This window comes from Poecilia formosa, unplaced genomic scaffold (assembly GCF_000485575.1).
Source record: "Poecilia formosa unplaced genomic scaffold, Poecilia_formosa-5.1.2 Scaffold5, whole genome shotgun sequence".
Lineage (NCBI taxonomy): Eukaryota > Metazoa > Chordata > Actinopteri > Cyprinodontiformes > Poeciliidae > Poecilia > Poecilia formosa.
In genome coordinates, this window is record NW_006799944.1 from 2,613,875 (window position 1) to 2,626,593 (window position 12,719).

Here is a 12,719-nt window from a genome sequence, read left to right on the forward strand (position 1 = left end):
AATCCTGTGATCCTTGAACCTTTAAATCAACCCCATTAACGTTGTAAACACTTTCACGTCTCTTCCACTTAACTAAGAGATTGGCACATAATTTTAGGAATGAAGAGATGGTTAAAGTGAAAGCTTCAGCAACCATCAATGCTGCTAAGCATTGTTAGCTGCTGCTAACAACAGCAACAAGATGCTTAGCTAATCTTGCTAAGTTAAAGATTAGCAAATCTTTAACTTTTTAAGATTTGCTAACTTCAAATGTGCAAAGAACTCCAAAGGACTTTCCATAAACATCACAAATGCAAGACAAATAAGTGAAAATGTTCTGTTCTATTCTGCTTTGCAAAATACTCAAGATCAGTCTGGTTGGAGGGAGACCATTAGTGTACATCAGTTCTCCGTGGACTTTGGTCCAGATCTTCCTTCTGCTTTGGCTGTCATTTTTAGCATCTTTGTCTTGCTGGAACATGACAGTCAATCTCACTGTCCTTTGCAGGCACTAACAGCGTTTCTTCCAGGATTGTACTATGTTGGCTCTTGGCTACTTAGATTAAGATTGTCCCATCAGTTTTGGTGTGAGGCCTTATGTGTGGGTATTCTGTCTAGGTTTGGATGATGTGAAATTCAGATTTTTATTTTTTTAATTAAAAAAAAAAAAAAAACTAAACCTGGTAAACGTCTCCACACCTGTATCCCCGATCAGTCTGGCTTGTTAGTTAGAGTTTGTGATTTTTGTTTGCTCAATAATATTTTCAGACAAACCTCTCAGGCTTTTATCGTACGGCTAGATTCATATTGAGACTAAATTACACACGTGGGCTCTTTTTACTAACCATGACAGAAAAGAAGTCTGAATACAAACACATGCAATAGGATTTTTATTTCTAAAAAAAAAAAGTGGAAATCAGTATCCTTTGCCTAACTTTTGTTTACTAAGTGAAGTCTGAGGGCAACAGGTGGAACTAGATTTGATTCAGGGGTATCAGAGTAAAGGTGGTTAAATGAAGATGCTCTCCACACATTGTATCAAACTGCACTAATTTGTGTCGGTATAGAATACATGTTAGCACTGACGTTTTGCAACGTAGCAAAATGTAAGAAATGTTCAAGGGGGTGTGAATACTTTTGCAATGCTTCATAATAGAGAGTTATTTTTCTTGCAAGTGAAAGCTAATGAGCCTTTCAATGACTCAAACACGAGCCACGATCACTTTGGGAAGTGTGCGTCTGGCAATGGTGCTATAATTTGAGATCACAAATAACTGTGGGACTCGCCTTGTCGTGGCCCAGTGACCGCTTGAAATTAAAATGAGCATGAAAACAGCCCTCTGTTCTAACATATTTCTCAGACTCATTTGATTTCTCTCACCTGATCGCTAACATGAACACTCTTCCTCTTCACCTTCCTCTGTCTAATGTCTAACGTCAGTCACATTCCTCAAATCGGCTCTAATTAACAAACTCCTCCATATTGAATGTTTTCTCAATTCTGTCAAAACAATGTCGTTTCACACGATGTTTTTAAAAACAGGTTGCAAAACTGTGAGGCCAGTTTTACTGACAGTCATGTCACTTAGTGATTATGAGGGCAATTTCCCCTCCACAATAGTGCCACCAGCATCCTGAGAGGGGACCCATCTGCTCCAAACACAGAGCAAGTTTGGGAGCTGGCAAGCAGATCAAATGCATCACTGCCACCTTCTACAGCTTAGTGATCCATCTTTATTTGGCCTGGTCATAAAATGCCTATAAAGGGAAGGATAACTTTGAAATGACTCCTCAACAGCAGGAGACGACTTGGACTGTTGCAATATTGCCACCAGTTGGGGAGAAAAAAAGGAAATCTGAGATCTCATTAGAAATGCATTAAGAGAGCAGGGAGAAAAGGCTGAGGACGAGGAGATGAGCAGGATTTTTTATTTATTTATTTTTTTTTATCTGTTGAAGGAAATATTCACACTTTTAATCTGGTTGACAACCATCCCTTTTTTCCTCGGTCGTTGCATTGTTTTTTCTCACCATTACAACTCACTTGACGATTTAATATCAGCCACAAAACGAATGTATTCCGATGTGTTTTTCCTGAAAATTGTCATTCAGAACAACTCGTGAAGAAAAACTTCTTCATGTGTCTTCCTTACTCTCATATAAAACTGAAAGACTCTTATACATCCATATATTATGTTACATTTTATAAGTTTCTTTAGGGGTTTGTATTTGACACTGAAAGACTACCTTTCCCTCTAAAAATAAGCCTTGGTAATATAACCTACTTTTACAGCCATGAAACAAAATGTAGGTTGCTCCATATAAAAGTACCTGTTAAGAATAAAGCTCCTGCACTTCATGACTAACCCATTAAAGGGAAAGTAATCTTTACACAAGGACTTAGCGCGAACATGTGACAGGCAGGTTTACTGTTGCCAAGTGCCTTTAAAAGTCTTCACACTTCTTCAGCTTTTCCACTGCTTGCCAACCCCGTAAAGTTTAACGTGTTTTCTTTGGATTGTCAGATCAACCAGTGTAAGATAATGAAATAATTCATGCTTTTCAGTCATTTTATTAATATAAATTTCAATGTTAAATCCATCATTAGAAAATAGCAGGTTTCAGACCTGCTAACGCACGACCTTCCACAGGAACCCACGAAAGGAGTGCATTAGTCAAGACGGGCCAAGGTAACGACCGGAGAGGCTGCAGAAACGCACAGTTTGAGTGTCCACAACTATTTATTATTCACTTCACAAAACTGATGTAGTGGCTAGGAGACAGCTAATCTAAAAAAAAAAACACCCATAAGAAATCCCTTTTGCAGTTCGCCCAGCGAGATGAGAGGCTTAGTAACCGTGTGAAAAAATTGTTTTCTGGTCAGATGAGACCAAAATCAAGCTTTATTAGCCAACTTGAATAGTCCATAAAGGGGAAGAATAACTTTGAAATCACTCCTGAACAGCAGGAGACGACTGCTGCAATATTGCAATGCTGCACATCTATCTGAACACATTATTCACACGATGAAATATAAAAACAACATCATGCTGCAGGGATGCTTTTCTTCGATAGAGCTCTAAGTGCCTGACAACACTGGAAGACAACCGGTTAAAAGCTGCAAAGGACGTGAAACTGGGGTGGAGATTGTTAGAAAACTTGCATTTTATTTGTTTTCTTTGAACTGATCATGGTCTTGTTTTCTGACCAGTCAGGTAGATATATCACTATTACTTATTTGAAAAGTTTCCAATGCTGGAGGTTCTTAGTTTGGAAAGTGACTAATTTTAGACTTTCTTAACATAGACGCATTGAATAGACCCCAGGTAACAAGAAAAACTGGACCTGGCAAGGATGGAGCCAGTGATAAGAAGAGCACTGCACTTATGAAGATTGTAGAACTCAGAACAACTTTCAGCATCATTATTAAAGTGATTATTAATTACGCTGCTTCCTCCTGCAGATTGGTCTTGCTTGCAAGAATTTAAAGATGCTTAGACATCTTGGTCTCCAGTGAAAGTTTTCTCTCTTCATTTGGTTGTTGTTGTAATATTCCAATAACCATTCCCTTTCTGCAGTACTACTCAGAAAGAGTGACTACTCTTACCATACAGGCAGAGCTACAATGATCAATGTGATGTGAAATTGAACATTACAACGGCTTGGATCTAATTCCAACCGAGATGGGATTAATGCTCTCGGGTCCATCCAACCTGACTAAACTTAGCTTCTGTTCTCAAGAAGCATGGGGAAAACCTTTGTTTTGGTTTGCAAAGCTGCTGGAGAGTTGGAGCTGTAACTGCAGGGAAAGGTGATTCTATAAAGCATCAATTCAGGGTTTCTGAATCTGAATGCACACAAAAACTTTGGTTTACTTTATGGTTGTCTTTCACAGAAAATCCCAGTATTATATTTTGAAGTTTGTAGCTATAATGTTGCAATATCTGGAAAAAAAAATCAAGTATGAGTGTTTCTGCATGGTACTGTTTGAGTTTTTATTTATTTATTTTTATTTATTTATGGTTATTTATGAGAATTTCTTCTTTTTTTTCCACTTTAGACATTACTTCCAAGGAATTACTAAAGCATTACTACATAATGGTTGGACACTTCAGACGCTCCTGAAGCCTGATGTGGCCGCTGCCCGGGTCGAGCATGGAGCATGAGCTGAGTACGGGTCTGTCTCTTTGGGCTATCGCGGCCATTGTTTGCAACTCCGTAGTGGGCCTGCTCATCCTCATCCTCTTCGTGGTCCTCTACAAAGCCTGCAAGGTGCCTTCACATCAAGACAAAATGCCAGTTTTTGCTGTCAGACTGGATCAGACAAGGGCAGAGGAGAAGTACATGCTGACTGCAGCCTGACCGAGGTCCTGAACATGTCAACCCGATGCAAGGACAAACGTCAAGTCATGATGGTAGTGGTGGAGAAGTCTTCCCAGGCTTTTCTGTCTCCCCTCTCTCTCCATTTGTGCTACAAAAACCGTGTAACAATGCGCCACCATCATTCCCATCTCGCCTGTGCCATTTGGGGGAGCTCAGAGTAAGCAAACTGAGTTAAGATTTGAGGCAAGACCATAAGCAGCAACAACAAGCAAGGCCCAAATCCTCTTATCTCTGCTGTGCGTCGCTGGGACTGTCCATCTGTCAGTCAGTTTGGCTCGCTCCACACAAGCAGATCGCCATCTCCTCCTCCTCCTCCTCCACCACGTCAGTCTTTTTCATCTCGTCACGCAGGACGGCGGCGAGGATGTGGAGGCGAAACAGCGAAAGTGCAATGGAGTGGAATAGAGGAGCCGGGATTGATAAGTCTGGCTGGTTGAAAAGCAGTGAAATGTTTTTGAGAGCGAACGTTAAAAATGTGACTCGTCCCCGATCAGTTTTGCTGTATGTTTTAGCTGCACCGCTAATGATGGAAGCAGCAGAGCAGCAAACGCACAACAGGTCGAGACCCACGGCTTAAAGCAGAAGACAGGGAGCGCAGAGACGTTGCTGCAGGTCGTCTCTGATCCACGACAGATGGAGATAAAGTTTGGTTTATATTTTGGAGGAAAGGAGATAAAATTCAGGGGAAGAATTGGAAATAGGACACTTTGATGTTTTGTTGACGGAAAAAGGAGCTCGAGGGCCCTGTTTGACAGTCTCTCCCTGATCCAACCCCCACTGGATTAAAATCCTCTGCAGAAGTGCAACTTACAACACCGTTTCTTTTGTTCTGCCGTGCCTTCTTCTCTTTTTTTTTCCTCCTCAGCTCCAACGAAGGCGGAGGACTATTCTTACAGACAGGCATCATCAGTGTTGACTGGGGGGAAAAAAACAACTAACTTTTACACTAAAATATCATTTCTGTTGTAAGAAGCCTCCTGGAAAAACATCCAGCATTTACAGTAGAGAATTTGTTTATCTTGTAAAACAGGTGTTGTTTTGATACATCAAAGGGCTCAGTCGAGATATGCGAGACGTAACCTCACATAAACTTTCATAGACGGGGAGGTAAATGTGAAACTTGTATGGGATGATTAGTAGCAAAGATTTGCTCAAATTATTAACGATACTGAAACCATTTTGGTAACATTTGGAACTCACTGATCATCTTGTATCTTTTTTTTTGTATGAAAAGCTTCTGATCTTTTCCAAGGACATTAATGACTTTTTTTAATCTGCTGATGAATCAAAAAGTTCAAAGCCATACTAGTTGTTAGCTTGCAATGCTGTATATATATATATTTTTTTTATTATTTTTTAGTTTATGTGAATGAATAAAGATGAAATAAAACAAAAGAGTGTTTTGTTTTTTACATTTATATTTGCATTTGTCTTTATTGATTGTAAAGTACTTTTGCTTTTAAGTTACTGACAATGTCCACATCTGGCGTCACAGTTTCATTTTTCAGAGTTATAGAAAGTCATTGACCCCTTTGCTGACATTCTTACATGTCAGGTCGTCAAGCAAATTTAAATCAATCCATCTTCTTTACACCCTTGTCCCTTAGTTGGGTCGGGAGGGGTGCTGGTGCCAATCTCCAGCTAACGTTCCGGGCGAGAGGCAGGGTCACCCTGGACAGGTCGCCAGTCTGTCGCAGGGCAACACAGAGACACACAACCATACACACACACTCACACCTAGGGGCAATTTGGAGAGGCCAATTAACCTGACAGTCATGTTTTCGGACTGTGGGAGGAAACCGGAGTACCCAGAGAAAACCCACATATGCACAGAGAGAACATGCAAACTCCATGCAGAAAGACCGGGGCTGGGAATCAAACCCAGAACCTTCTTGCTGCAAGGCAACAGCTCTACCAACTCTGCAGGGATGGATACTTTTTCGCATAGGCTCAGTTTGATTTAGATTTATTTTCTTTAAAAAAAAAATCAACAAAAAAAACTGAATTTTGTAGTCTCTTATATTAACTTTGTCCAACATAAAAAAAAAAAAATTGTTTGATGATCTAAAGGATTCAAATGTGACAAAAAAAAATTTTAAAACTTCTGGAATTGGCAGACACTTTATTCACTGTTCCATATATTGCCTTTAAAGTCTTTGCCCTTTGGATGAACAACAGAGTCTGATCTAAAATAAAAGCTGACCTCATGCTGCCTCCTGTGCTGAGATAATCAATGTTCAGCACACTGCTTGGAACCGTGACCCACTTCCTGTTGTTAATCAAGCAGAAGCGCATAATCCTTATCTTGTAACCACAACCCAGAGTCGTTCTAATGGTTTTGCGAATATAAACGGCTTATATCTTCTTACTGACAATTAACATCATCCTACAGATGGTGCAATAATTTAATTCAGTACGTGTCCAAATATAATAACAGGAAATTTGGAAAATATCAGTGCCCATGGGCGTCCAGCAGTAACAGTTGATTGTTGTAGGCACTTTGAATTTCATATCATCATTTGCTCTTCTGTTTTAGGTTCGCTTAGTCAAGAGAGATATTTTTTAATGTGCTGATTTGCACAAAAACACCTAGTTTATATACAGAGATATTGCTATAGTCAAATAAGTCTAATCATACAGACTTATACATATATTCCAGTTAGAGTTCAACGAGTTACAAAATGATTCAGTCTCAGTGTGTGAGAGAAGGAAAAGTGAAACTTAACACATAGAACTCTCCTTTTATGTCTTTTCAGTCACGTACACGGCGCCGTCCACCCAGCAGCTCTCTCCTGCATGGAGTTTCTCTCGGTTTCTCCCGTCTCTGGTTAATTTGTACCTCTGTCCCTGAATCAAACCCGATTCAAAGGAGTTTCGGTGGAGAGGAGGAGAAAAAGATCTCCTCTGAAACCTCTGTTATCAGTTCATTCTTCCCAGTAAATAAGCCAAAGTTTTATTTCTCAGGACTCATAAAGCGGCAACAATGTAAGAAAAAAAACTTCCGTCAGAGTGAAGGGAAATCTCCCACCTGGGGATCTGAGTTTGCCTTGAAAAGTTCACACAACAAGAGCACATTTGTTATAGTTTCAGAGTGTAATTGGTGTAACATGTTTTCTTACTGTTAATGTTAGTGGTATACATTTTTTAAAAAGTAGTATAAATGTACAAAGTGCGCTGAGTGGAGTGCCATCTTGTGTAAAACAGGTTGGGATGGGACTTCTTGTTATTATTATTTTTTTTGTTACATTACTATTTTAGTCTTCTTCTAGTTTGACTCAATTGAGACAAAAACTTCAGAAGAAAATGGCATATTTAATAAATTAGAATGTTACAGAAAAGTTAATTTATTTCAGAAACTCAATTCACTACATAAAAGGCATTACATAGTTTAATTATATAAAGACTAATGTTTTCAAACCTTTAAATCTGATCATTTTTTTATTATTTACGGTTAATGAAAGTGCAACATTTATGACCAGAAGACGTCAGATCAATAAAAAACATTATTACAGAAATTTGGGCTTAATAACAAAAATATATATTTAAAACCTGCTTAAAAGTTGTTATTTTCAAAAGGTATTTTTAATTAGACAAACAGGCCTCATGACCTTCAGTTCATTGAATAAAATGTGTATAACCTGATAATAAATGCATTTAATACAAGGAGAAAAGAGAAAAATCGAACAAGGCTTGTGTGTGTAATGTGTGAATAAACCTTGTGCTTTGTTTCCCCTTGTTAAAGATGTAAGTCTCTGTGGATGTATTCATAACATTTCTCATCTTTATCCTCTGACAATTTTTCCACAAAATACGAACGATCCATCCAATCGTAAGTCATGCTCTTACGTTCCACAAGGTGGAGCTACATGTTGAAAAATTGGATAAAATGCATATTTTAAAAATGTTCCACCTTATGTTGTTTGACATCTGTGGCATTTTAAAAATGTGATCTGTTCTATGTTGACTTGCTCTCCTGAAATATGCAAATCAAAGCTAATCTTTGTTACTTACTGTGGATTTCTCAGAGGTTGTATCAGGAGATTAAAAATGACCAGAGTTTCTCTGGGACGAATGCGAGAAGGAGAATGTTGGGGTAAAAACTCCCTGCCATCCAACACATGCTGGATGTTTTTTTCTGGTAGGTCTACCAGATGGTGAGAATTACACACACCTCCAATTTGCACATGCAGGTTGCTGGTTAGCCAAGTGGAGTTGTGAGTTTTTTGTGTTACATTTCCAATGCAACATGTTTTTGTCACAATGTCAAAAAGAACCCTGGCACTATATTCAGCAATAAGCGGAAGAAGAGGAGGAAGAATAAAGCATAAGCCTGGGTTCATCAGGTTTATATTTTACTATTAAAAAAAACTCATGTAAGACCTGTAAGACCCTTTTCTGGCTTCAGAGACTTACTGTGTGCAGCTCAAAGCAATGTGCAAAAAAATAAAAATAAAAAATCCAAACATTTTGGATTTTGGGTGCATGATTCCTCCTGACTGTACGCATCAAGATATGCTAACAAACTGTTGTTAAAACAAAATGATCTGATCTGCATCTTTACATGTATCCTCAACCACAGTAAGGCTAAAACTAATGGTGGATGTGCAGAAACCACCGATACGTATATCTTTAACACACTTAACAAATTCCCACAGCTGTGATAAAAACATCGCGGATGTCACACCCATGCCAACGGCACCGATTTAAAATAAAGACCTGCGTCATGTTTGTTCACAGCAGTTGCTGTGAACTGCATTAGCTGTGCATCCGGCGAGCCTGCGTTTGAGATAACAAAGAATGTGATGCTATACTGTATCATCACACTGTTTTACGTGTGCGATAAGCAGGGTTTGTAGCTCAGAGCGGGTGAAGCAGATGGTGTGGGCTTTTTCCCGGGTTGTTGATTGGAAACTGCTCATCAGAAAGGCAGCTGCACAGCTGACTGTCTGCTTGTCTTTTATTTATCTTCTTGACAGTCACTCTCTTGATCTTGGTCTCTTTGGCAGCCTTTCTCTGTTTCTCTGTTCCCAGCTACCGCCCAGCAGAGCCAGATTCATGGAAACTGGCCACCGCCGATTCAGAGATGTTATCGGCCATAAGGGAGACGTGAAGGTCAGCGCGTGCAGTGTACGAGCTGCTGCATTCTCCTGATATTCAAACCAAATCTTCTATAAGCAATGGAAACAGTTATTATGTAAACCAGTATGATATCTGCCCTCCTAACTTCTATCTTTCCATGGATCCACCCGTCTAGACGTTCGGTGATCATTTGCAAGAAATAAGATATGGCTTTTGCGATCCGTCATGCGTGCTCTGATTGTTGTTGGGAACTGTTGCTCGATTAATGAACTGAATTGCATTCAGTTGTGAGCTGCAAATTCTCCCTGCATCCCTGTGGTATTTGAAATGGAAGCATCTCCCTACATTCAGCACGGTGTTATATAATGAAAGAGACATTACAAAGAGATTACTAATAGATGTACGAGGAGACGGTAATCTGAAACTCAATCCTCACTGCTGCTGGTTGCATAATGCACATCAGGCTCAACATCAGTCATCAGCACTGTTAGTCTCTGCCACTGTGTGACTGTGGCGGTGTGTTTTTTTTGTGTGCATGTTCGTTTTAATGCGATCATCAGAGGATCAGATGTTAACATTTGTTTTCTGAGCCCCAAAATGGAACTGATTGTTTGCTTTTTTTTATGGCTTATGTAATATACGATTAATATAGGATTGTTATTTAGTGGCTCCAAGTGACACATCTCAGGTGCGTTTGGCTTGAATAGACTGCCTTGAAAAGCTATTTGTACCCATTTAACTTTTAAATGTTTTGTTGCGTTAGAAACACAAATTTTTGGCGTGTGTGTTATTTGGATTTAACTATCGACCATAACAAAGCAGTGGCTTTTTATTAGCGGGAAAGAAAATGAAATGTGGCGTAAACATTTTTACAAATAAAACTCTGAAAAAACAAAAGTGATGCAACTTCATATTTAGCCTCTTTGAGTCAAAACTTGGCAGAACCATATATACAGCAGAAAGTCTTTCAAAGTATTTCTGCAGTTTTGCACAATGAGTGACTGACGTTTGATTGATTTTTGAACTGCAATTTTAATGTCTTGCCACAGTTTCTCATAGGATAGAAGTTTGAACTCCGGAACATTCTTAAACAAAGACTAGCTTTAATATGAACTATTTCATTGTTGCTTTGACTGCATGTTTAAGGTGTTTTGCCTGCTGGAAGGTGGACCACCAGTCCAGGCTAATGAAAGCATTTTCTGGGCTCTGTGAAATTTTCTTTCAGGATTGTTCTGCATTTAGTGCTGTTTCCTGTTTCTTGCCTGTATGCACATGTCATGAGGTTCAGTGCAGGTCCTGTGTGAACGCAGCACCTGTGTTCACATGTCCGATGGCTCCCTTACGTCGGACGTAGGAGACTGCAAACAGAATTTATGGTTTTCTTTTTCCCAGAGTTTCGTGATGACCAGGTTTGGACTAATAATTGCTGTTTTTTGATAAATCCTTGTTTTGCCTGACCTGTTTATGTGAATGTCTGTGTTATAAGTTTTCAGTTTTATCATTCTCTTTCCACTTATGGATCACAGATTGAACGGTGGTCTGTGATATATCCACTATTTTATAACCTAACACCGCTTTAAACTCCTCCTGTAATCTCCTTTGTCTTCATGATGCTGTTTGTTATCTGATGGTCTCTAACAAACCTCTGAGGCCTTCATGATTGATATTGAAAATAAATGACACACAGGTGTAGAAATATTCGCTTTACACATTATGTTTCCCTACAATTGTGAAAATCCTGAATTCCTTCCTCTTTGCGATCATGTGTCTACATACATATGTTGTTATATGGCTCAAAAACCCAGTGAAATACACCGAAAGCTATGATAGCAAGGTCACAATATGTGGAACGATTCAGGAGGCATGAACACATTTGCATTTCTCATGTGGGTATCTATGTTTCTTTCTTAAGTGTGTGAAAATTGAATAGGAATGCTCTAATCTCTTCTAGTGAAAAAAAAAATGGCACAAACCCAAGCACCCTTCCAATAAATGTGTTTTGACAGCAATTCTGTTTTAACATTGAAATAACTGTAATTTACTATGAATGACCATTTTGTCTGCAGAGGTCTAATTATAGCATATAATAAGCTTGAGTCAAGGGGTGATGGGAAAAGCATCAGCATGCAAAACATGGTGAAATCATGGGGACATGATGAGTGTGTGAATGTGACAGACGAGCAGGAGAATGCGAAAAAATACACCCTGTTTGGTTTGCAAATTCACATTTCCATTATTTCACTAAACTCCACATGATTTGCCTGAGTTTCACATTTGTCAAACATACAAAACTTGACACAAAAGCATATAAGCTAGTCAGATCTAATGCAACGGGGTGTTGCTGGGACTTAGGCTTCGGGTTGATTGGATTTAGCAGGCTGAAAGGCAGAGACCTGCTCGACCCTGCCGTACATTTATTTGAAATTCAACTTTTACGCCACCTGCCAGCCCTGTCTTCCAAAGGGTAATACTGCCACCTGTTGGTTCAATTTGAAACTGCAGGCGTTGACTGCAGCAGCGCCAGGATCCCTGTGCTGTGGAGCATGCTGTTGCTGCTCTCTGCTGGTGTTTCTGGGTTGGGAAGATATGAAATCAGAAGAGTCAGTGGGGGGAAATTCACCCAGAGCGAAAGCGGCTTTAGGATACGTTTTTCGTTTAACCGACACATTTCACAGGTGAAGGATGGACAATTCAGATTGTCCATTTGAATTATACAGCAGTGGTGGTAAATGATGGTGGCAAAATAAATAAATAAAATATGAAATTAACAGTGTTTACTATTGTTGTACTATGTGACAATTAAGGCGTCTTGCTAATGAAGTCGTACCTCTTGAACCCTTTTGCACTGCTATGTTAAAACCGCAAATATCAATGTAAAAAAAAAAGTTTATATGCTAAAAATTAGTAAAGCAAAATTTGACAAGTTTAAGTGTACAAGCTACGAAAGGCGACAAAGTACCTGCTTGGGTTCATCGAATTTTTACTTTTGGCAACTGAAGTGTTTTCCTGTGTGTCTCCATCGAGGTGAGTAGCAGGTGGGCTCATATAAGGAGAGGCACTGCAGGCATCATTTACCTCAGCAAAGGTCAGTGTTCATGATTCAATAATAAGAAAGAAAACAGATTGTTTTGCTTAACATCTGATCACACCTGCTTGTTTGTTTGTTTTGGGTTAACATCTGAGAGAGAACCTGCAACACTTTGGCCATGATCCATTCAGGAAGCTGACTAAACTAACCTGGGTCATGTGAGCACAACAATGTATATTTTCCAGGTATT

General features: G+C 39.3%; 1 long non-coding RNA gene across 1 annotated transcript in view; it reads left to right on the top strand.

The window, feature by feature from the left end:
• LOC107837511 (uncharacterized) overlaps positions 1-5,293 on the top strand; it is an 8,173-nt gene extending 2,880 nt beyond the window's left edge. The window contains exon 2 of the long non-coding RNA XR_001663525.1: positions 4,040-5,293. This is a non-coding gene — a long non-coding RNA (uncharacterized LOC107837511). The remainder of the gene's footprint in view (positions 1-4,039) is intronic.
• The last annotated feature ends 7,426 nt before the right edge of the window (positions 5,294-12,719 follow it).